The 26291-nt window shown below is 49.7% G+C and overlaps 1 protein-coding gene across 4 annotated transcripts in view; it reads right to left on the reverse strand.

Moving 5' to 3' along the window:
• LOC149341964 (uncharacterized) overlaps positions 1 to 26291 on the reverse strand; it is a 262364-nt gene that overhangs the window by 173694 nt on the left and 62379 nt on the right. The window lies entirely within an intron of this gene.

Below are 26291 nucleotides of genomic sequence, written 5' to 3' on the forward strand. Positions count from 1 at the left end.
GACCGGCTGTAGCGGGCTACAATAACTGGCACAAGAAATTCCATTCTCATACCGTGATCTTGTTTGAGGGGTGGCATTCACGAGCGTGGTGGAAAGATGCGTCCCACTAAACTGCCTTGGCCGTTGACTGGCCGGGCGTGTTTGTATGCACAGAACATGCCTGATTTGTATCTACGTTACTTTTATATAATCCTTATTGTCACGCAAAGTTTCATGCCAGGCCTGAGGCTAGACAAACCATTTCCTCATTCCATTAAAAACTGCTAGTCTTTTGATTGCGCTCCCTGTGGCTGGCATATAATATTCATCTATTCTCTGCTTCTCCAATCCAGTTCAGTGCGAAACCGGCAATCGCATAAGGCAAATCACGGACCCTGTACGGAGATATGTGGGCGTACACTTGGTTTCACTGCATTTGAAATGCCGAAATAGAGGGTAATACCAAGAAACGAGGGAAATAGGTTACCAACACGAAATGCGCGACGCCCTTATCTTGGTAGGACAAAAAATCATAAAGAAGTGAAGACAGAAAGAGGGCGCAACTAAGCGACTACACGTACCGTACCGCGTCTCCCTTTCGCGTGGTCAAACACCCGTGAAGCTAACAGCCCGTATCAGTTACGAACACATGGCACGAATAACAACGCGCGGGGGGGGGGGGGGGGGGGGGGGGGGGGCACCATGGAAGAAGATCAGGCCCCGAATGTCTCTCCCAACTCTTAACTGCCCGCTCCGTGCGTCCGTGTTATAATGACACGCGCAGAAGTCTGTAACGGATCGCTCATGCATTTTGCAATACTCGCGCCAGGCCCGCACAGGGAGCTCGTTTTCCGCTCGGGCCAATGATATCTGGCACTTAACCGTGCCGGCCGGCGACGGCCTGTCCTAAGTGCTCGCCCGCCAACACGGCAATCGCATTGTGCGCGGACGGTATGTGCGCATGCGTGCCAGACGCCGGGAAGGGAGGGCTGCGGGCGCCATGGTATAGTACAGGGTCCGTCAAAAGTTCCCAGGCCACATGGTCCGCTTTTCATCGGTGTATCCTGGCACTTAAGAATCCGATAGAGCTATCGAGGTTCTCAGATGGTAGAACGATCCTTCTTCTATTCTCTACAGATATTTTGAGCTTCGAGGGTATCACAACAGCCCGACTATGCTGCTCAAAAGCAAACCCTGTGGCCTTGGAACTTTTGACGGACCCTGTACGTATGTATATGCGTGGATTAACGTCTCTATGCCCGTGCGTTACGGACTCGTGCAGTTGTCATGCATAACGGCGCCCCGTTGAACTCGAGCTGTATCTGTAGAGCTGCTCGACGTTGAGGCTAGTAAACAGAAGTTGCTCCTGCGTTCTACATTTCTTTCGGTGATAGATGAGGGTGTAGCAGGCCATGCGAATTTTCCTCGAGTCAGGTTGATACTGTTCGGAGCACTTAGATGTGGCGCGAGTGGGTCAAGGCACAATTTGAAAGACATTTCTTATTAAGCGCGAGGGTTGTTTAATCTACTTGGGAGTTGGTGCACAAGAAATACATTAGAGTTGCGGAGGTCCGTTGTAATAAAAGAGAGTATTGCTACTCAGCTAGACTTGTATTGTGCATAGTTGCGTTTTGACTAGTGCAACATTACTATAGCGGGATACAGCTCAAGAATACAGGGGAAAATAGCCCTCAAAGAAGGGACTCCAGCTAATGGCGTCGACAGATTCATGACGTAGCGGTTAATCTCCTTGCCCCTGCCAGCCACCTGCGGCGTTACACTGGGAGTAGCAAAGTGATTTACCGGGACGTTTAGAGGGCCTCCTTTGAGGGGTATTTACCTCTGCATTCTTGAGCCGCATCCGAAATTAGTACTCTTTTGTCTTTTGCCAGGATCATACAACGCACTCTAATTGAGTCTGGCCCTAAGTTAACCAGTAAATAATGAGCTCACCTCCCTTTGATGAGTCATAGTTCTCGCCGAAACACATGAATGCCTATAGAAGCGTGGTGATACGCCTTTAACGAGCCGCAGATAAACTCTGAGCGTTGTGGTTTTCCTGGCTACCCTGTGCAGGATAGTCAACAGGAATGCAGAGTACTAGTTGACTTCCATGCCTTTCCTTTCCCCCCCTCTCTCTCTCTCTCTCTCTCTCCATTGGAACATTCCGAAGGGCGGACTCGGCGATCGGGACTGCGCCCAAGCACTCGGGATCTTATTGCAGATAACGAGTTGTACCGGAGCCCGCTACCAATAATGCAAAGTAGCTTTAAACTTCAGTCGTAGAGGTTGAACTGCTTTTTATGGAACCAAGACTTTTGTTTCATGACCCCATAAGCCATGTACAAGTGTTCGCTTTATTGTTTACACCGGGACAAAAAAAATTAAGTATGAATATAGTAGGCGAGCGAAGTGAGTTGCATATTGTTGGCAGTCGCCTTGCGCATGCACTTCAGGAAATTTTTTGTTTCGCGCCTAATTTATTAGTTAATTACGATTAATTCTTCACACACCACTGACGTTATAGACAATAAATCGGACAGCCCCTTCAGAAACCCCCGACAGCACAATTCGCGTTAGGGCTAACCTCCTACGTATCATGTTTTCCAGCTGTCGAGGAAGATCGGAGGAAGACCGGGAGAGACAAATAAACCAGCGTGACTAGCACATGACTAGCGGCGTCGTCGTCGCTTCGTCAGGAGGATTCTGAACCCTGGAAAAAGCTAGTCAGGCATGGATCGTCACGTGCCCCCGTGACGCCAGCTACGTATAAGACCAAAGTTTAGCTGAAGTAGTCCTTTTGCATGACAGATAAGGTAATTCGAATTCAGCGAAAGTCGGATGATAATTATGTCCGATGAAATTTGTCCGATGATAACTGTGCGAACCTATAGAGACCTTGTGAGAGATGGACAGATTTACACGGAGGCAGAGCAAAAATGCTGCCTTGGCAGAGGATACCGAGACGAATATACTGCCGCTGTTATCTTTGGACCTGCAGGCAAGCGCGAACAGAGATTCTCGAGTGTCAAAATAAGAGCGGCGGATATGAAGCAGTAAGCTTGAAATGAACCAGTCGCCTTATATAACGCCAGCAATAGCACAGCACACAAGACATCATCATCCTGATTGACTGACCATACTATGCTCAAACAGATGCGTTTAAATTTCGCTTTTTTTCTCAGGCAATATCGGACTGGAACGATGGTTTACAGAAACTACATATTGTGAATAAAACTTGTGTAAATTGGTGCTTGCTTGTTCTTGATTTGTTCATTATTGTTTCTATGTATTCCAATGCTCCTCTGCTTGGACCCAAGGGTCCACAATATCTGATAAATAAATAAATAAATAAATAAATAAATAAATAAATAAATAAATAAATAAATAAATAAATAAATAAATAAATAAATAAATAAATAAAGTTGTAGAGGTCCCATCGCCATCCTTACCATGTGCAACTGAATCAAAATTTGGCCCTACGAGACTTTCAAAACAGGTCTCATTTTGCCAATTGGTTTTGAATACAGGGTGATTCTTTCTAATATTTGCCGCTCTTTATTCCAAAACTGTTAGAGGTATGTGGGTGCGGTCTGTGCAAGCGGATTTTGCAGCAAGGCGGACGTTGTGTACATGATAAAGGGCAATTAATAGATGATTAATTGACTAAAATTACTAATCATTTTAGTTTTTGGCTTCAGAGCAATAAATTATGTTGCGAAATTGAAGTCGAGCTCAGTTTTTTAATTTTCTGAACCAAAATTGTGGTTGGAAATGTAGAAGATTAAAAATGTGTCTTTGAAAGCTCGTTAAGTTGGCTTTCCCGCGTTTAGGGTCGATACAATGGCATCGTTCGCATTTCTAATGCAGCGAATACAGAATACGTTTGTGTGTTTTATACTGTAGAAGTAATTAAGGAGGTTTCGGAGAGAGTACCACACGCACCGCAACATTTTATAACTATGCATTACGGGAAAGCCTACTCAACGACCTTTCAAGAAATTTCTGACGCTCGATATATGTAACTAAAATGCCGATACAGAAAGTTTAAGAACTGGCAGCTAAGACAAAGATACACGTGAGGCTTAACCTATCGCAAAATATGGAATCGAGAGTTTCTTGAGGTGCTCTCTAACTTTGCGAACCCCATTTATTGTCTAATGTCAGTATATTAGAATTTACATACTTATTCGTCGTTAACTAGTTGATTAGCCGCGACGCAAAAATTTTCTCAGGTGCGCAAGGCTACTACTGCAAACAGTATGCAACAGTTTTCGCTCCCGTGCAGTTTATGTTCCTTTGTTTTTTTCGTCTCTCTCAAGTTAGCTTAGACACCCGGTATGTATTGCGCTGCATTTTATAAAGGAACTATAGCCGTAACAAAGTCGACGAGCCTCCGAGCTTAAGTCCATGAGCAATATCGCAGTAACCAAGTATACAGAGATTTTGTTTTACCTTTTTTTTACGGCTGATTCGTAAAGCATATTACGATATGCACAAGACAAATACTTGCATTTTTTTTTCAAGACAGAGTGCACGCTTATGACCAAGAGGTTTTGGTATAAAACGCGGTAACGTTTTCCTGAATTTTAACTATAGGAGAATTGAAAATCGATTCAGCACGTTTTAGTTCTACTGCTAACCCTTTCAGTAACGGTTACGGACAGTGTGCAGGACAACCTTAGTGTGCAGGACAACCAACCTTAGTTCTGTTGTACAGTGTCATACGAAAGGCCACCCCCAAGGGCGTCCGCAGAATTTTTTGCAGGGGGGGGGGCCCGTTGGTTGTTGGCGCCGAAGGGGGGGGGGGGGGGGGGGGTATGTTCGTAGCAAACAGGCACTATTTGCGGAGTAAATTTATTTATTTATATATAAATAAAAATTAAACAAAATGCACACATGAAAGAGAAATTACAAACAGCAAATTAAAGCGCGGCTAGGAGAGGTACATTGGAGTTTATCAACGAAGAAACAATTAAAATTAATAAAAAATGCAAAAAGATACTATCACTTCGTGGAGAAGAGTGCTCAGTCTTGCTGCATACGGGTTCTCGACTCACCCGGATTGATGACCAGCACACATCACAACATGTTCACAAACACGCAACTACAGTCACTCAGTCAGTCTTCCTTGAACAGCAACTGTAGGCGCCTCGGATTTTTCTGGGCGAATTGCGTAATTACACGTGTGATAAATTCACTTCTGTGCTTCATTACACGCTCTCGGTGCACACTCATCATACACATTGATTGGAAAAACTGTTGAACGCGTACGTTGAAAACAAAAGATGACTATATATACAACGAAAACTTATTTACATGATAAAAGCACGCTCGCAGCTTCATACACCTCGCTCCATCTTGCTCGCGCATCCGCACAGTCGAACAACCGCACACACACTGCTCGCCGCTCGTCGTTTTCTCGTCCGCTGTCTTGGTTGTTCTCAGCTTCGCTGACAACCGGGCACTAAAAACACCGAAGCACGAACACAGAGGCGCGCACTTGCCGCAGTATCCCCGAATGCGCACTTTGGGGGTGAAAGGAACGCCGCGCAACTTCCGAGGGGAAGGGACACTCGCCACTCCGGTCGGAAAAATTGTTTTTGTGTTTTTATGGGGTTCAGAGCCCCAAAACGACTCAGGCTATGAGGGACGGAGTAGTACAGAGTTCCGGATAATGTCGACCACCTGGGTCTCTTTACCATGCACTGACACGCACAGTACATGGGCGCTGTTGTGATTTGAGGCCCAGCCAGAGGTGACAGGCGAGCCAGGCAGGCGCCATCGGGCTGCGTTGACCAAAGGCGCTGGTTTTCGCAGAAGACGCAAAGAACGCTGGTGTGGGGGCGCCTCTGGAGACTGCGTCGCCGTGAACAAAAGCAGCTAATCCCCTTTGCCGGAGATTCTGAAAGCGGCGCTTCTACCGAACTGCACTCTCCCGTGGATCGGAGGAGAGAGCGAGCGGCGGCGGCGCCAACTCATCGCCCGCTTGCCCCTGAGCAGCCCGACAAAGCGGGGGTGGACACGGCTGCAGGATTTGTCCTTCCCTCCTGAAGAATTCATCGGTGACCGGCGTAACGATAGGCGAAAACAAGATGCCCCGTGCACTGTCTGCCTCCGTGTCGCTATCTCTCTAGACACCCATCTCAAGACGGCTCGAAACACATGCTCGCCGGTGCCGCTGTATGTCTGCAGCAGGTCGCCCTTCAGTAGAGCTAACGATGGCGTGGTTTGAAAACGGCGGAACGACGCGCTCCCGGACGCGGCATTTCGCAGATGTGACCCAAAGCGCGGAAGCGGGGCTGCTTTTACCCTTTTGGCTGAGCGCACCACCGCCCCTGGCGTGCGGCCATCACTCACGGTTCGAGTGAGTGATTTTCCAGGGGGGTGCAGCCGCCCCCTCTTGCCCCCCCCCCCTCCGGACGCCCATGGCCACCCCGGATTTTCGCTGACCATCCTATAATAGTGAAGTGGACCGCGTAAGGATTGTCTCACATAGCAAAGGGTCCTGCATTGTTGCCGACCGATGGCTTAAAGGTAAAATACACAACAACTGAGGCTCCGAAAGGAGCCAAGTGCAAACCGAAGCCTCCAAGCCATATTTAGCCGGGAACCCGAATACGGCCAGTTTGGACACCGTAGTGGAGGAAAAAAAAAAACTAAAACAAGGAGTCGGAAAACGCGCACCGCGCGCGTGCAAATGCGTATTCGCGTACACGCTCTTCTACGCCGTATACATACACGCCTATAGCTGCGTCCTCAATCTTGGCGCTGTAAAAAATAGATAAGAAAAAAACGCCGCGACACACAGCGGCCGCGTTTCCAGAACGGGTGCATGTATGGGCGTCCACGGGGGGGGACAACAAAAGGCAGCCTGCCCGCGCCTCCCCCCCAAAACACCGTTACAAACTGGCCGAAAGCACCATTTTCCATCGAACGTATACGTATCGGTCGGCGCCGCGTGCCTGCCTGAGTTCTGGTAGGCCGCGCACTGAGGCGATGCGGCGGTCGTCGAGCAGTCCTTATTGTGAAAACGGAACGCGCGGACCGAATAAAAAATAATGTAAAAACAGAAAAAAAAGAAGGCACGAGGCAGGGTAATACCACGCAATACTTACTCACACATATAGAGGCCACGCACGGCTGCTCGAAAACTGTTCCTATTCTTCTTCAGGAGGCGGCGGCAAGCCTACTACATACGGGGCCAGCTTCGGCGGCCGCGTTACCACTCGATCGCTTTTTTTTTCTTGCTTTTTGCATGACCGCAGATTGTGTCCTCTTGGCGCGCTTTTAAAGGTTACTCCGAGCCCGGTCTTGCTCGCGCGCCTCTGCTCGAAGCGTGCGGCCGACGACTTCTTTGTCGACACGCGACTTTCCTGCTCTTCGTTTGTGCGCGCACCGACTTCTGGGCGTATACCGCGTGCGCTCCTTGAGGAGCCTTTTCTGCTGCACCCTCGGCGACATACTTCTTTGTGGAACGTTTTCAACATCAACAGAAGCAATTACTCCCTATATTTTTATTTTTTCTTGAGCAGAAGAGGTTGCGGCGCATCGTCCTCTCGTTTGCTGTGAAAACAGCTGTGAGATTACGTAAGTGCAGTTGCAGTTAAATCTAGATGTAGGGACCCAAAGAGACGTTTTGCCGCATGCAATTACAATACGCAAGAAATATAAGAACTCAACACTTTGTTTCGAGTATGGGATGTGGATTTAACAGGACGGCTCATTAAGAAGGTTTCCACGTACTCGTTTTCATGCGGCACCCCCAAAATATTTTAAACCAAAGTTTAAGTAGTGTTGTAATACTTATGGGGCAGCGTTCTGTAAGGCATCGTCTGGCACTTGTGCCGAACACACTTTGTGTTGCAGGTTTGTACGAACTCCACCGAGCATACACTCTCTCGTATCTCATTTCGCAAAGCCAGATGATTTTCATTTACACGTATTCACAAGTTAATGCTTGAGCGGCCCATGTAGGTAAATTCTACAATTTAAGCGAACTCTGCTAATTTTCTTGCCCGCAAGTCGACAAACTCACCTCCTGCATTCCATGTTGCAGTAATGTGCAAACTTTGTTGGCTGTACTACGTGATCGCTTCAGTCTTACACGTCCCTGAGTTAGTTGCCTCGTACATAGTTATTTGCAGGACTACGCACAGCCCTGTTTTCTGCACCAAATCGATACCTTCTAGGTCCGAGTTCGATTAATAGGTTAGTCAGCTTTTGAGTCAGCGGTGGCGTTTAACAGCACCACCTTCGCGAAAACGACAAAATCGCCTCCAGGCGGCGGGGCTTCGCAAAATGCCATTGCGGCTTCTGGCCGCGATGCCGAGGTCTCACAGTGTTCGAGCTTGCGAGCAGCGAAGAACATGACGCCCCCTGTGCATCTGGCGTTTTCGTGGCCTTCAACCATTGAGAAAAGAATGCGCCACGAGAAAGGATTTGCCGCGTTCAAGGTTTCCTCTGACCTCCTTTATCTTTTGGACACGAGCTGCTGCTAAGAAACAATGGGGGCATAACTCTGCCGCATTCGAACTGGATTGTGCCGAACATCAGGATGGCCATCTGGGGGAGGGAGAGCGGTTTTTCCCCTTTTTCTTCAGTTAACGATGGATAGGAGGAAGGGGTAAGAGGCTGAAGCGACCCGCAATACAATGATATGGGAATCCTTTGGCTAGGCAGGAAGGAAGAGCAGATTGATAGCTCGTTTCAGAGATGCCTTCTGTATGCAAGCGCGTGTACGAACAAGGTTGCCTTGCTAGAAGGTTTGCGCTTTCCAGAGCGCACTCAGAGCAGCTGATGTCGGACTGAGTGAGGGGCCGAAGTGTACAGAGGGCCTTACTAGGACTAATAGCACGGATCGAAACGCATTTCTTTCTTAGTCCCTGAGGTGGAAATCCGCCGTTTTCAGACATTTGGCCTAAACTCTATATGCCTGTAGTCGAGAACGCCTAAACTGTACAGAAGTGATGCCAAGTATCTTTATGAGTTACCTTTGTGAGTTATCTTTATCAAGTTATCTTTGTGAGTTAAGGGAGGGGATATCTATCACTCAATGGCTTCCCAGGTCCGGCTACCTGAATACCTGAAATATTACGTGCGCGTACTAGAAAACTGGCCCTGTGAAAGTACGGCCGGGGCAGGAGCGATGCTGAGAAGCGTAGTGAACGTTGTACGCACTGCGGAAACCATTGCAGTGCACTCATACCTCTGGATTTCCCGCTTCACTGCTAGTCCCAAAGGAAACTAACACTGCTGTTACTTGTAGCCAGGTTACATTTTGTTCCGGGCGTGTTCACTCAGCAGGCAACATGCTTCGCGATCTTGAAGGGTGAACGAGGGCAGGTGGAGATGGGAGTACCTTTGTCCCCATGCGCCTCCTAATGGTCTTCACCTGCATAAATATATGTCACTGCACTCAGCCTGCTGTGCCAGTGAATTAGCCGCGAGGACGTCTCCCGTGGCACGCGCCATAACGCATGAGCCACCGACGACGCCCCCGCAGCTAGCGCTAATGGCACCAACGGCGGAGGCGTGGCCCTCCTTCCAGGCACCACTTCTTCCATGCGCGCTCGACGGCGGCTGCTGCTGGCTGCCCTTTCTGAGTAGGTCCGCGCTCTCGCCCCCGTTCCGTGTGTGTACGTGTCACGGGCACCGAGCGGCATGTATAGACGCGGCGGATGAAATGGCACCGCCGCGGTCACACCCTGGCGGATGCCGGATAGTCGTAACTCTCTTGGCCGGGGTTGCGCAATACCACGCGGTCGTCGAAAGAATGCCCCCGGTGTGAGCACGAGGTCAGGTCAGACCAGAAGTGTGTGTGCGCGCACCCCTCGGAGGTCGCGCCACCGCTGCTGGGCGTGAGGGCGTGTATATAGCTACATAGCGTCCTCGTCCCTCGTGTTATGCGCTATATTAGGAGACAACTTAGAAAAAAAAAAAAAAAAAACAGCAGTTGCTAACACTCAGCCATGGTCCGCGGCGTGATGTATTACTCCGCTTACCAATCTCAATAGTAAACGAAATCAGCTTTTTAATGTTTGACTACATTAAACAAGCCAGGTATCAAAATTCTAGAGCTTATAATTTTTTGTGATTAGTTTGTTGTTTAGGTAATAAGAAAAATTTTAACAACGGTCTACATTTTTTTGTCGTGGAGGAAATTTGTGCGGCGGTCGTGAATGTGGGCGGAGCTTCACTGCAGACTTAAGTTGTATCTGACTATATAGAAGCGCCGAGGTGCTTTCTGAACTCCGCACAAAATTCACAGGGACACCAAATTACATTGTGTGTTGGCCATGCGATAGCATTGGAAGCTGTTGATGCCTTTACAGAAAGTGGCGTTACTTCCTGTCTGGTGACGTCACGTCCGGCCCGATGACGCACTTCGCTCCATCCAATGGGAATTATCCGGTCTGGTGACGTCACTTCCCTCCAGCCAGTGGGCGAATTTTATGACCGACGACGCATTTTGGCCCCATTTGGCTTCTAATGCTATCGTATTAATAACGCGAGTTTTGTTTGTATTCGGCATACCTAAAAATACTAGACGAACGCTGAAATTCTTTTCCGGGGTGGTGTTGCATTAGCTGTACGGTCCATAGTATACACGCGCTGTTATCGGTAGTGCAAGTGAAACAATAAACTTTTTCTTTGCCTGCTTAAAGAATTAAAGAATATAACAACATGTCGTTCCCGTCGGTTATGAAATCGATCTCAGCGTTAAGCATATGAAATAAGGAGCGACAGTAGGAGGTTAGGCTGAAACAAGAGAAATAAGTCAGTTACGAGCGCTGTTCGCAATTTTCACATTCTCCGAGCGGGGTGGAATTTAGCACCTCAACCCTCATTCCAAGGAAGCGCAACTAACGGTGCAGTTTGAAAACTACGGAACTGTGTGTCATCTTAACCTCCAAAGTAACTAACATGTTTTTGTCAGCGTGGCGAGAACTGAGACGTCAACACGCACGCGGGTTGCGGAAGTGGAATGGCTTGCGTTGTAAGTGCTCAACTTCTAGGCCTGTCAATTCTGCTCTCTCCCGTAGACGACAACCACGCTTCTCATTCTGATCCAGACTGGTGGTAATCATCGCATAGTCTCGCGACTCGATCATAAAACACGACAGTTTCTATCGCATAAGAGGATTTTCTGTCGTCAAACAACGGTACCTGTTGTCCAGTGTGTTGCACGACAGATTTTTGTCGTGGGTTCTGTCGAGTGACAAAGGAGCCTGTTGTGGGCTCTGTCGGGCGACAAACCTGCCTGTTATGAGTTGTGTATCGTCCTCGCATTGTGCGTGTGTGACATCCTTATCTCTTGGCACTATATATACTATTTATTCTTAGCGTGTTTCATACTTCCCTCACGGCATAGCAATGAAGAAGTTGCGAAGTCGCAATCTTGGACTGCGGGTATTTTGAGGAAACTACTATTCATGTGACCTTCCGTCTTGATTACGAGTCAGTGCATATATACAGGACGTTTGTGTAAGCGCAAACATCTTGCGAGAAGGACTTCTAGGTTGTCAAACGTTGCAAGCCTACCAGCCGAATATATTTGGTAGGTACATTTCTTACATTACGTTACAGTTCAGCGCAACATTTTTAAAACATTTCGTAACAGTTCGGTCCTTGAGAGGACCCGGAAACGTTAGCTTTCAACGTTTCTAATCACATTCAAGTATGCGTTCGAATAACGCATCACATATGGAGTATCACCCGCGAAACGATGAACGAAAAGCTTTTGAATGGGAACACACATATGCTGACAATATCCTGGTCTCCAAAAACTATTCTACTTTCGTGAGCAACCCGTGCACACTGCTGTCGAATATTATGCAAGATTTTCCGAAAATCCTCGCTGAAAGTTAACGCCACTTGTCTGAGCATTTCCCACACAGAGGCCACCAAAGCAGCGTTCACTAGCTGTGTACTGGCCGGGGATGACGATGCTGCTTGCATCTTCCTAAGCGAGGCCGAAATGCGAGGAAGAGCCCGCGTGAGGGCTGCGGCAATGGGAAAAGAAACAGTGCTTCCCAGTGAAAGAAAAAAAATATCTAAATACAAAGAGAAATGAACGGGTGGCGCGAAGGCTGACCTGGACCGTAGAAGCCTACACGAAGATACACACACAAAAAAAGGTCACGGAGTACACGTATGCACGTGCGTAGTGTACACCTAATGCGCCTTGCAAATCGTCTTTTGGGTGTCAGTGAACGCCCTCTGATCGTGGCAACGCTCAGGAACCGGCGTGCCACGCCCCTGGCTATATAGCTCCATCTTTTCCCCAAGGGCGCTGGCGTCACGGGCACGCGTAAAGTCGTATGCGTTAGGAACCATTACTATTCAACTATTCCTGGCTTCCACGCTACTGCTGCAATAACGGAATCAAGCGTGCGTAGTACACAGGGGTTGAGTCAGCTGGCCACACGTTGTCATGCAGTGACTGAAGGCTAATGGGTGGAGGGCAGGATGACTATCCGCGGCCTTAAAGAGCTGCCCATTTCGTATTCAACGAGGGCTTTCGCGATTCGCGTCAAATGGCTGTCTTTATTAGTCCTCGATCTTTGTCAGGGACTGTGCTGAAGAAAGATGTCGTTATGCGACAGCCGCTTCTAGTTAGTACTGGGCGAGAAGCCGCACTAGAAGCAACGCGAAATCAAGATACTCGTATTCTTTTTAAGCGACAGGAGCCCTTCTTGTATGTGCTGCGACAGGGAAAGTTTCTCAAGCCTAGCGTTCTCGAGCCTGGCCAGCAGAGTGGTGTACCGCACTTGTGGTCACAAGTGACTCTACCGCACTTCAGCTGTTTGACGGCGGAACGAATCTCCGACCAGTCTAAGTAACGATGCGGACAAATACCGTTCTTCCAAACATATCGCCCCCTATTAGCCAAGCACCAAGCTGCGGTAAAGCTTCTACCTCTTCGAAAACCGGTGGGTACCACGGGATACTGGGGATCGAACCCAGCTCCTCTCGCATGCGAGGCGGCCGGATGCTCAAATCACTATAGGCCACTGCTGCGGTAGGCCGCAGATCTCCTTGGAAAGTTTTAAGCGCCAGAAAAATCGAACGGAACCACTACGTATCGGCACTTGATGCGAATAACTGAACAATTTTCTCTAGCTTGACGATCCACAAGGAAGGAAACGTGCCTGCATGTGCGCAGCCAGTCCAGCTCCCTTTCTTCGACTTGTGACCTGCCGAGGCGCAGGGATAAAGTTTACTGAACTTGTGTGTTACGCCTTCTTGCGTTCCGAAACTCTGCAGGCCTACGTATGTTGCAGGGAAGCAGTGAAGTTTACAGCTGGACGAACTGCTTCGCAAGGCTCTCAGCGGGAATGTTTACGATGAGTGCAGTTCTTGCTTCAGTGACTCTCTTTCGTGGCTCACTAGAGGCCTGTTTTTGAAAATTGGTCTCCAGACCACGTGAGGCGCGCAAGGCCCTAGTCGACGAAAGCGGACTGCCGCAGTTTTAAAAGTCTTCTCTTTTGAAAATTACTTTTTCGAACATGCAAACAAGCGGCCAGAACTACTCTTGTGCCTATATGCGCTTACACGCGAAGAGAAGGCATGCTTCGTTACGTTACGCAGAAGTTCTCGTAGTATGCCGGAGATACGTGGCTTGGTCTCCAGTGCCGCAGGGTATACCGATCGGTTTTGCAGTGGGCACACGCTTTCCCCTCGCGTGGTGCTTGGCTTCTCCGGGGTGAAATGCATCGAAAAATGGGTCTTTGACCCCACCTCGCGCGGACCAAACTATGTCAGTCATGGCGCTCTTACGGCACGCTGTATGCTCTTGCGCCTTCTAAATTGGTAAACAGTGCAAGCATATACAGGCTTGAACGAAGTAGGCGACACCTATCACAACAGAAGTCTAATAAAGCAAGATATTTTAGTCTAGTGTTGAGAGGAATAATCACCGAAAGTGGAATAGAGTTCTAATAAGGAAGAAGTTGCTCATTAGCATCCACCCAAACGCAGCTATTGTACTACAAAGGAAAGGTAAACAGCCTTGACAAAGACTTGATTGTTGAAGAAGAATTCGTCCTGGTTCAGGGATCGAACCCGGGACCATCACTTGTACAGGGTAGTCGGTTTACCAACTGTGCTAACCATGAACGCTATAGCAGATGGTATGGCGAGAGCGAATTGATCAACAGCTCGAAGTGGGAACGGTATTAGTCCAATGTTTAGGGGATTACCCCAAGACGGAGAAGATTTTCAATAAGGGAGGAAACTATACTTATTGGCATCCATCCAAGCGGAGCCATAGAGCTACAAAGCTTTCCTTTGTAGCCGTATGACTGCGCTTAGGTGAATGCTAATGACTAATTACTTCCTTCTTAGCAATGTATACAGAGCGCAGTGAGGAGAAACTAATACCAAATACGCTTGCAAGACTTCGCGACCTGTTGAAATGCAGTGTTTATTTGTAGACACTGCAACCTAAATACGGACGAAGGAAAGCGGAAAGCCCGAGAGTGAGAATTCATTCCTTCAGTGTTGTCAATTTATCTTCTCCTACACGACCGGAGACCACTAGAGATGGGAAATTTCTCCCTCGGAACTGAACTCTTGTATCGGAGCAGCAGCCAGCTATTCCCGCCTCTCTTTGGCATAGACAAGCGGACTGGCCTTACGCGCTCCGTGTGGAGCAGAGAGAAAGCCACCTCTGCTTACTCTGCGGTTGAAGCGGGTGGTGTGGTGCAAGACAGCCGAGGCTTCCAACCTATGCGACCATGAACTGCCGAGGTCTTTGTTTGGCAAACAACGGGCACAATGTATACACGCGTGGTAAGCACGCCCACGTTTCTTTGCTTTGCAGTGCGTACCCGCAGAGGCTTCCCTACCGATACCTCTACCGCTGCTGCATCGGTATACCACGCATGCCCAGTAAGCTCTAGGCACCGTTGCTCGACCAACCGCGGTGACTCAGTGGTTATGGCACTCGGCTACTGAGCCGTTCTCGGGTTCGAACGCGGCGTTTCGATGTGGAGACAACCGCAAAGGCGCCCGTGTGCTGTGCGATGTCAGTGCACGTTAAGGATCTCCAGGCGGTCGGGATTGTTGGTCCCTCTTTCTCTCCTTTCCCTCCGACCTTCATCCCTTTCCCTACGGCGCGGTTCGGGTGTGCACCGAGATGCGAGTAGCATAGCGCGTTCCACGATCCGCTGCCGTGATCCGGTTCCGCGGGGCCCACTGCATACGTGCTGATTGGTTCGACGCGGCAGGCGCACGCAGCATCTGACGCCCCCTTGGCGTTCTGCGCACGCGCAGTGGCGCCCCGTGGAAGCGGATCACGGCAGCGTATCGCGCTATGCTATAATTCTCCATTACTGCGGTATTTCACTTCCTCAAAAACCAATACCAAACTGTTGCTCGGCTACTGTAACCGCACCAGGAAGTAAGTGCGAACGCTTGCGGCCGGTACATGTGCGCGGCCAGCGCCCAGAGGTGGTGGTGCGTTGTAGCGGGAAACTAAATCGTTTTAAAGAGGTAAAATTTTAGCGCAGCCCTTCAAGGCGTTTTGTACGCTGGTGTGTGCGTTGCGAATTCGCAGCTGGGCCAGGATGTCGCAATGTGATGTTATGGAAACTAGTGGTGCATTACTGTATGTCCCTTCAGAGTAGCTGAGCTCGACCGAAATACTCTAGGAATGCACAAAGAAGGAACACCCGGTGCGTCAAAGACGCGGCGAAGCTGCCCTGGAGCGCCGGTACGTTCAAGTCACATTATCCACCGATAAGCAAGCTTGGTTTACTGAGGTTAAAGTTAGTCTCGTCACAACTAACCTAACCTTGGCACATCGCGCATACTCGCCATAAAAGGCGCTGTAATTTCGGTCTGCGGCTATGGATCAGGACGTCGAACTCGCGGCGGCTCGGTGCCGAACACAACGCTTCCGAACCACTGGCTACGAGTTCACTGAAAATAAAAGCTAGACGAATGTACAGGACTCAGCGAAGAGCAGTCACGGCCGGACTGAAGCATACTAGGGACCTTCGCAGAAAAGACACGGGCGCAGCGCTTCCCTGCTTCCGGCGGAGCGGCGTCGTTTCGCCGCGCGCTTCGCAGATGGCGCCAGCGACGCGGCCAGCGTTAGCTCCGCTCCGGCGTCTAACGCAACAGTGAGATATGGCTCCACTCCCCGTGCTAATCTGGCTAATTTGTCAGACTGGGACATTCTTCATCGTGACTTCAGGCGCCGGCGCCGAATTGTTGCGCTTCAAGCTGCATCTAGTATCAAGGAAACGCATCTGGTTGTTTATTCGCAATCAAAGTTGAACCACTTCTGACGAATGTTTTAATCATCGGCCAAGGTTACAATACGGGACAAATTTCGAATTATCTTATTCTAGAGTTCTAATTAACTTAATTATCTTTTCTAGAGTTCTAATTAACTTTGTCTCACGCCAGCCGAAGCCACTTTATCACTGTACATTTCTTTAAAGAGGCATTAAAGGGAACTAGACTGAAAGACTAGCATCCGAAAATTACGTGTCTGTCATGATCACGGTGTAAGAATAATATATTGCACCGTGGTCATGATCACCGAGAGCACTGCCGAGATGACCCAGAAAACTGCGCATGAGGGATAGAAGATGCAGCGACGATACTCAAAACTTGGTAGAGCTAGATCCGGTGAATTCGTCGCCGGCCACGATTCGTTCCTCACTTTCATGGGCAACACTATATCGACGGGTAGGAGCCGTCAAAGCAGGAGGAAAGCAGCGAGACGAGCATGGAGGAATGAAAATGGCGAAGAGTATGAGCCGGGATACGAGAATGCGAACCGCTACTACTTTTGCCTGCCGTCTTGTGTGAAGCCGTCGTGCACAGTACCTTCAGATGAAGAAGCCAAGTACAAGCTCACAGGGTTATTGTTTAGTGACGTTCTATCCAATCGGTGAGGCCGCCATATTGAAAGGATGACTTCATCGCACGAAGGGTGGTAAAATATAGGTGATGTAAACTTCGAAAAATACAGGTTCGCTTTACCGACGGGTGGAGCCGTTTAGTCTTCGTTTCTTCTATTCTGATTTGTGTTAAACGTCCTTTTAGTAACAATTTATTACCCCGCCTAATTATTCGCGCTATCGGAGTGATGGCTTCATTTTATCTCTAGCCCGCATCGTCAAGGGAATTTTTCGCTACCCGCAGGCACAACAGAAGGGCGCTTAAATTGAAAAGTCTGGCTACAAAAAGAAAAGTAAAGCTCTCGGCGATTCATTTTTCGCCGATGCTCAGACATCTGGCAAAAAATCAGGCCCATATAATGGCACTTGGTGAGAGCCGCAGCGCAAGTGGCGGAATGGCGTCCGCCGACCGCCTTGAAAAGATTACGAGTTGTTAGGACGAATCGCTGCTCCGTTTACCAGTAAATATCTTCCCTGTGCGCGAAGAACGAAGGGCGTTGCTGCGATTGCGCTAGCTTCATCGGTAGCCTTGGCGTTCACAGAAGGGCTTCGGATTCACTTCTTTAATTGTGGAAGACAACAACGAAAGAACGAAGTGGTTTGTTTTGTTTCCTTCGTTTGCCGTTACCATAAGGAACTGGAACGCAGAGGAAAGCTCGATGCTGGTGGCCAATTGGTGTGATGGAATCTGGTGCAGAGTTTATAGAGAGCTATAAGGAGCGCATTCGCCCCGGCTACAACACGCCCGGCACACTTTTCCTCGGACTCAATGAGCAGAAAGAGTAAGCCGCAGAGCGGCCGTTGGCCCATAAGTGGAAGTAAGCAGGCGGGGCTGCGCGGCATCATGCTCGCGTGTATATGCCGTCCAGAGCAAACCAGCGCGCATGCGTGCGGCGCATATAGCGCTTCGGCTCCGTCGCGCCGTGGGAGCCGCTCTTCCCAACGCGGGCGGCCAGCAGCAGCAGGCACCCTGAGCGCGGTGAGTTATTGGGGAGGCCCCGTAGCCACCGAATGTGGGACGCCGCGGAGCATTTATTAGGGCCGAAACGCAATTAGAGCCGCCGCCGGCCCGCAGGGCGCTTTCTGCAGAGCGCAGGCCCCGGCGGCGCCGGCGGCGCAGCCTAAACGTCGCCCTCGGGGGCGATCCGTCACGAGAACCGCTCCAGACGAAAGGAGCGCCATCTCTCTCCCCTCTCTCGGACTCGCCGAGCGCGCATCAGGTTTCGCTAAAAGCGTGCAGCGTATCCGTACACTCTGGACCAGCCGGTAAGTACAGTCGAACCTGCTGGTAAGTACAGTCGAAACAGTTTATAACGAATTAATGGATATAGCGAAGCGATGACGGTTCCGCTTGGAAACTCGGTCAGCACGGGCTATAACGAAGTAGTCGCCAGGCCCCTTCAACTTTGTTATAAACAGATTAACTTATATAGTAATCTACATGCCAAAGAAGTACTTCTCTGCGACGCATGCATCGAATACTATCATCATCATCATATCACCTTCGGCCCATCTCCACTGCAGGACAAACGCCTCTCCCACTGATTTTCGTTAACCCTATCCTGCGCCAACTGCGGACGCACTATTCCCACAGGCTTCCTAATGTCAACCGCCCACCTGACTCTGGCATCTTCTCCAATGTTCACCTCCTCTTGAAAGCCACTCCGTAACGCTAAATCGTCTGTCAGCTGTTCTCCTGTCGTCTATTTTTCTCTTGTTGATTTTAGAAATAGCGTGTTTGTTTCCCGGCCCGCTCTGCTCTCTTCCTGTAACGGAGTCCTTATCATTTTTCCTTCCATATCGCGCTGCGCTGTCCTCTATTTAATTTCAGTTCTTCTTGTTAGCCTTCAAGTTTCAGACCCATATAGCTGAGCGCTGGCAAGACAACTATTTTATACTACTTTTACTGCAGGGACCCCACAGCAAGCGATACTTTACTTCATCGGACACTAAACTGTAAGCCTTCACAAAAGTACATCGTGAGTCTGGGGGCCTCTTCAAAGCTTCCTAAAAAGTAAACAGGCTATAACAATAAACCACTACTCTCTGCTGAGCACAAGTGATAACACCAGCTCGTGTGCTATATTCGCTTCCCCTCCGCTGCACGGTTTTGAATCGGTCAGAGCATCGAGAGCCTCGGAGGCAGGGATGCGGTATCCACCGACGTCTGTCCAGTATACGCACCGTATAATAGCAGCGCCGGCCGACCCTTCGCTATCGGGGCGCCCTGCTTGCGAGTGGAACGGGCTCATTCACAGAGAGCGACTCCTGGGGCGCCCCGAAAGTGTGTTACGGCGATTCACCTTAATTCACGCGGTCAATGCGGCGGGGAGTATGCGATCTGTCTTCTATACGTATGGTGCAGTGACTTCCATAGGCATCTCTGGCATCCGCGTCCGCGGGTACCTACGCGGGGCGAGTTGCAAAAAGGCTGGATTAAATAAAATGGAGTGGATAATCGCGCTGCGCCACAACTTCGTGAGGTAGCATCCCTTGTGGTGCCGGTGTGAAAAAAAGGAAAGAAAAATAATCAAAGAAAGGCGCCCGTGCAAGGTGGCACGTCTGCACGACGGTGGGATTCGGGCCCAGTTGCATAAATAGCATAAGTGGAACAGCTTTAGATAACACGGTTTGATACAGTGTATTTTCGTGGATGTATCGGTTCACGTCCAATGTAATTTCGAACTGGTGAAGACCTTATAAGGAGTCTGGTACTCCGCTACATCCTCTCCCCCCAAAAAGCGTTATCGGAGTCTGGCTTCGGCGCACAATTAACCACCGTACAGTCTAGCGCGATTTGAAGGTTATCGCGTGAGCGCCGACCGGCCTAGCGTTCCAGGCGCCTAGCGGCCGGTTTTGGAACAATGAAAATCACGATTTCGCATTCTTCTCCCCCTCGTTCGCTGTTCCATGCCAGAATCATCACCCCCGCGACGAAAGCACCACCCTTTCTCTTTATTCCAAGCTTTCCATCCTTTGAAACCAAGTGTGGACTTGGTTACTTCTTATCTTCGCGGACGCTGACAAAATTTGTGGGAAAGGTCTGGTAAAGCTGGAATCCTTCATTTGAGCGACTTTATGAGTTGCAAGAAATATACCATCCCAACATCGCCTCATCATATACTGCCCCGCTGCGGTGGTTCAGCGGTTACGGCGCTCGGCTGCTGACCCGAAAGACGCGGGTTCGATCCCCGCCGCGGCGGCCGAATTTCGATGAAGGCGAAATTCTAGAGGCCCGTGTACTGTGCGATGTCAGTGCACGTTAAAGAACCCCAGGTGGTCGAAACTTCCGGAGCCCTTCACTACGGCGTCCCTCATAGCCTGAGTTGTTACGGGACGTTAAACCCCCAATAGACCAAACCAATCATCATATACTGTCTTTGTCCACCAATGAAATTTCGCAAAAGATTGTTGCAGACGGGTATAACTGCTGTTATACACGCCAGATACAGCTTCGTAGCGTCCACTTCCAGATAATACTGAAGAATGCGATAATAGGGAACCGCAGCTCAAGTTTGCCGTGTCGACTGCAGCGCCTTAACACACAGCATAGCGAGAGGAGCAAGCAGTTTTGGGGGCGCTCTTGGTGCTATTCCACGCCACCTTCCTGGGCTTATTGGCATGAGCTTCTGCGCTCTGTCGAAGCCACGCGTGGTGCGTGTCAGTTATCTGGGTTATGTCTACAGAAGTGAGGCAAATAAATAGTGCTATCAATCAAACGCTGGCTTCTAATCGTTCAGAATGTGCTCTCGCGTTTGTAGCGGCCCAAGCGACTGACGGCAGCAGTTTTTAGACACCTAGTGGAATAACTGCAGTGCCATCTGGGCAGCGCACGTTCACTATACCGAAGAATACGTTGCGCGCAATACTATCACTGTCTGTTTTTATGAAGCAAAAATAAAATAAAAATATACTTGCCCAGAAGGGGGTGGCGGCTGCTTAAGGAACAGCAAAGAGAGTGAGGGAAGCTGGCCTGATACCTCCTTCGCCACGGCAGAGAATTCTGGGCCATGGTGCTCTTCCTGTTTTCGGTCGACGTCCGCGCGATAACCTTCAAATCGTGCTGACTGAACAGAGGTGAGCAGGCTTGCCTATAGCGCTCTGGAGCGGTGTGCTGCACGGAAAATAACGTGAAATCGTACCGCAGTTGCTTTGCGGCCGGCACTGCTCTAGTGTTTTTATTATGCGCCCAGGTATATGCGCCAGCTCTTGAGAACAAGGGTTTACCTGTGAAGACTACTGCCTGCTTTAAAATATATAAAATGTTCAAAATCTAGACAAGCCTGCTAACATCTGTACAATGGCAAGCATATGGTTAAAGCGACGAAATCATCGTCTTTCCGAACATGACCGAGAGTCCCTGCGCGCAACGATTTGTCTCCTTTGTTTGAACGGCAAAAGTTTCAAAACTGCCTTCTTTTTCTTGTGCTGTTTTCAGTGCTTTGGCTTTTGTAACGAAAAAAAAACTGGGTTTTGCTGCCATTCTTCGTTCAGCGGATAAAAACCTTGATTATAGCGGCTTGAACTCAGATTTCCGAAAAACAAGTACATGGTCCGCACCAAAACTAGTTTTGGTAAACTATACGCGTAAACGTAGTTTTTGGAGCTTCTTGAACACTATAACTTTGCTATCTTGCCCTCTATACGCCCCATATTTAGGGGTCGTGATATATGCACACACACCACACGACACACGCTGTTACCGACCGGACAACCGTGAAAGCCTCTGCTGCTTTATATCGTACTCAGTTCCTCATAAATGCCGCCGCGGTGGCTGAGTGGCTATGGTGCTCGGCTGCTGACCCAAAAGACGCGGGTTCGATCCCGGCCGCGGCGGCTAGAATTTCTTTGGAGGAGAAATTCTAGAGGCCCGTGTACTGTGCGATGTCAGTGCACGTTAATGAACCCCAGGTGGTCGAAATTACCGGAGCCCTTCACTACGGCGTCTCTCATAGCCTTAGTCGCTTTGGGACGTTAAACCCCACAAAACCAAACCAAGTTACTCATAAACGCAGACAAAACTGTTCGTTGAGAATTGGCGAATCAAACTGATGTAAAGCGAATGCCCCAATAAGCTTCGGAAGTGCCGGTTAAGTCCTCTCAGCTATGGTGTAATTACTTTGGAAGACTGACAAGGCGCCGTTTTGTTAGTATAAACTTTCTTCCGCAGCGGACAAATGACTGCTGCCTTGAGGCAGAGGCACGCTTTCAGTTCAGCCCCTAGCCAATCTGTCGGCGCTGAAGCTTTGCCGCCAAGAATTAGCAGCGCGAAAAACAAACTTGGGCGACGCAAGATTGTGCGAAGGACGCGACCAGGAGCGCAAACAAGGGAAAGAAGCGAAAACGGCTGGGAAAAAAAAAGCAAAAAGATCAGATGGCGACGCCCAGAGGTATTCTGCCACGCGTGAAAATTGCGACACGTGGTTCCCGATTTAGGCACGAGGGTCGCCCCGCGAAGCCATGAGGATGCGCGCCATCACTCTGTGGGCTTAGCGCTTGGTATTAGCTTCTTCCCTTACTTTTTTTTTTATCGTTTTTGTGCGCCGGTTCGAACCGCCGGGGAGTATGCCAGCTGATTTTTCGGACCCAACGCCCACGTAGGGAGACGCTCACGGCGCGCTCGCGACGCAAGGGCGCAAGCCAAGTTACGCAACGCTCCAGAGTACCTGCGACCGCCACGCAAACATGCGGAACGAGCAAGCCGCGAACTGCTCGTCAACGCGAGAGCGAGAGGACCCACGCCAGCTATCCGCGCAAAGCGTCGTCGCTGTCGTCGCCGCCACGCGTAACGTGGCTCCATCTGTCGACGCCATCGAGAACTCTTGCTGAGGAGGAGTTCGCAGCAGGTAGTGGCTGGAAGATGCTGGGGGAGACAACGGGCGGAAGAGGAGCGCCGCCGTCTACTCTTTCTCTATTGTTTTCGAACACGACGAGTGTGGGGGTACCGTGCCGCTACACTTTCGTGAGAGAGCTCAACGAGTTTGAGCTGCCCCGCGCGCACACAACTCATCTGCCCTGTTTGAGTAATAGCATACACGGCAACCCCGGATAACCAGATGATCGTACTCGCACGTCCATTGCTGAAGCCGTCTGCCATCCCTGGATAAAAACTGATGCAACCTGTTTCATCACTTTTTAACTAGTATCAGCATTCTGCCTCTCTTCGTAACTACAAAGACTGCAGCTGCTAACTAGGGAAATATTGGACATGTTCTAACAGAGACCAGTGAAATATTTCATATGCATTTACTACTAGACACAAGCATAAAAAAGTGCTTGGTTTCATTCACGACATGCCAGTAAAGCGCGATAGCAGACAGGCAAGCGATTTAACTCCCGTTTCGCATCGGTTTGAAATAAATCTGAAAAGTGACTAGCGGACAGCGGCCCGACATTTATTCAGTAACTATCGCATAGAGGTGCTTTAGACACGCTATGCAAAATAAGTTACTACGCTTACTAGCTCTAATAAAGATGTAACTAGGAAAACGGAGAAACTATAGCCTCGTGTGTTTATTTATTCGTCCCTAAACGAAGTCAAGAATCAATACTGAAGTGCGCGAAATTAATTAATCGCTCTAACGCTCGGCAATTTCGTGTGATGTCATACCTCTCTGCTGCTGAGTGTGCATCAATTTTTTTCAGGTTATCTCTGGTCAGCACGACACGCGATTTGCGAGGCAAACAAAATTACGATGGTAATATCGTGCTCCACATGTGCGGTATTTCCAACTGCGAGGTATTTTTGACGGAGGGTGTTCGTAACAACTGGCTGAATATATACATACATGTTTTACAGCGAAAGCTGCGACACGCAAGATTCGGTGGAGACCGTCAACATCCGGTCACGTGCCACCACGTGCCCGTTGCGATCGTTGAAGTCTGTAGATCTTAGGCATTATAAAATAACAGGCAGCAGCACAGCGACAGCCTTCGCTCAGTTTAGCACTTTACGCAGCAGAGCGCAAACATTTGGCAGTTTTATTGTTCAGCCTCGTGTTACAGGTGACAGGCTGAAGTTAAGCAACCACAGCTATACCGATGCAGTATATTCCTTCAAATATCTGTATACTCAGGGGCAGCATATTCGTTAGCTGCTTCACAAGTTCTTCATTTTTTAAGTCGACGAGTTGCCAGTACATGCCAGAAGCGAAGCATATCCGCTAAGCACACAAAGGTTGCCGAGATGTGCAAGAACACGCAGCCTTGCGTTCCCGCACTTAATTATTAACGTCAGCAGCAGGCTGAACACACACATGATTACATTAATAACCGGTAGGGGAAAGGGTGGGAGGCTGTTCGTCTGAACGCTGCCGCACGTATAGTCGAAATGGGAATGAATGCCGCTTGGAACAAACAAAGCACTCTTTTTAAATGCATCGCTGAAAAAGAGCCCGAGTTTTGTTAGCGTCTAGCTTGATGTCAGAAATTGTTCTGCTTCTCCTGTTCCCCCAAACCTTCGTCACATCCCACAGCTGTGAAGCCTTAAACATGCGTACTTGCCGTTCAAAGTTAAGTCGCAGTAGAGTCGGAGGCAAGCGCATGCATGCGCGCATATATGCATGCATCCACTTCACACCATTCAAGCGACCGAACCGAACGTGCGGCGCATTCGCGACATTCTTCGCTGTCCCTTATTTGCGTTTATTTCCGTTCTGCCTACGGCTCGAAGACGCGAAGAGTTCAGCGGTATCGGGTAGACGCGCGGGTGTCGCCGCCAGGTGTGGGAAGCGCCGTTTTTTGAACCGATGGAAATTCAAGCAGGCAGACACGCGCGTCGGCGAAATGCACACAAGCAGGGGAAGAATCCGAGCGCAGCAGTTGCGTACGCACACGCGACTGATCCTGCATACTAGTCCAGAGCAGCCTTGGGCATAAGTCAAGCCATGCCAGAGCATGCCTATCACGTGACCGACCAGCTGGCGGTGCGCAGGTCCCGTTCTTCGTGAGTGTGACGTAAAGCGCCGCTCGCATATAGACCGTGTTGACGAGCGGGCGATCGAGGCGTGTCGAGTTGCGTGTCACACATCCGGGGCGGTGTCGCCGTGACTTGGCGGCCCCTCAAAGACGGGGCGAGGTCTGGCGAAACTGGGCGCATCGGAGTGCAGCTCCACATGTACGTTTCCGACGTATGTGAAACGCATGCGATCAGAGGCGATAAGACTACCGCCGGAATCTTTACACGCTCCACTGGTTCGCCCGTGAGAAAGAGAACGTGTAAATGCGAGCTCACTCTGTCTTGCTCTCAAAGAGCACTTTTCAGTGCGAGATCACTCATATGTTCACCAACGCCAGTCATGAATCTTGTCAAACCGATCTTACGGTCTCGAGCCATTGCCTAGCAACAGCGACGCCACGTTAAGATTCTTGCGTGTGAAATAAATAAACAAATAATATATATTGCCGCAACTGCGATTCGAACCCGCGGCGGAGCGAAGGGATCAGCTTCGCTGGCACCATGCAGAGCACTATGCAATCGCCGCAGCTTTTTATGCGAAGCATACTAGCCGCACAACCGAGCTCTTCCTTGCTGCACCGCGCGCGGCCGCGTAGCTACCACTTGACCTACATCGGCGCACCACGTGATATGACGTCACAACCGCTGTGAAAGCTGGGGCTCAACTCGTGCGCTCGCTTGCGGACGCGCAGCCTCCACCGGCGGCCTAACTCCCGCTCCTTCCGCTAGGGGCGCTGACGTCACAACAGCTGTGAAAGCTGGGGCTCAACTCGTGCGCTCGTTGCGGACGCGCAGCCTCCGCCGGCGGTATGCTTCGCATCCTAGGCTTAACCATAAGCTAAGCCAGGCCATTTTTTTTCTCTGAACATGGAATTTAATAAAACATCGCATCATTACGCAATCGTCGTAGCTGATCACGGCTCGAGTTAAACTGCAACACACACTCGCGCTGTGCGTTGCACGTCGTCGTCTTCACCAATTTCAATGCGGCGACGCGAACAGGTTCTTAAACTTAGTCGAATATGGCCGCCAGACGTGCCAACAACCAAGCTAAGTAAAACCGTGAGCCAATCAGGGTAAACATATGCTCTAGCGCGTCTAGTCGGTTTAACTACGTTAAAACCCTACCATTTTTTTTTGTACCACAATAAGGCGTGCTGGAACGAAGCGTCTACGAAGGCTGCAAACAAGTTCCGACGTCGTGCGAAATTTAAAAATTGTTTTAAATAGCCAGCGAGTTAGCCAAGGAGGTACAGTAACCCACTTCCCCCCGCCCCCCCCCCCCCCAAAAAAAAAAAAAAGAAGAAAGAAAACATATATCGGATACGTGCCTGGGAAGTGGCATGTGGTAGGGAGTTTAACGTCCCGAAGCTGTCAGTGTGTTAAGATTAATTTAGGCCACCTGGGCATTTTTAACGTGCACTGAAATCGCACAG

This window comes from Amblyomma mixtum, chromosome 5, assembly GCF_055824585.1.
Source record: "Amblyomma mixtum isolate Tamu chromosome 5, ASM5582458v1, whole genome shotgun sequence".
In the NCBI taxonomy this organism is placed as follows: Eukaryota; Metazoa; Arthropoda; class Arachnida; order Ixodida; family Ixodidae; genus Amblyomma; species Amblyomma mixtum.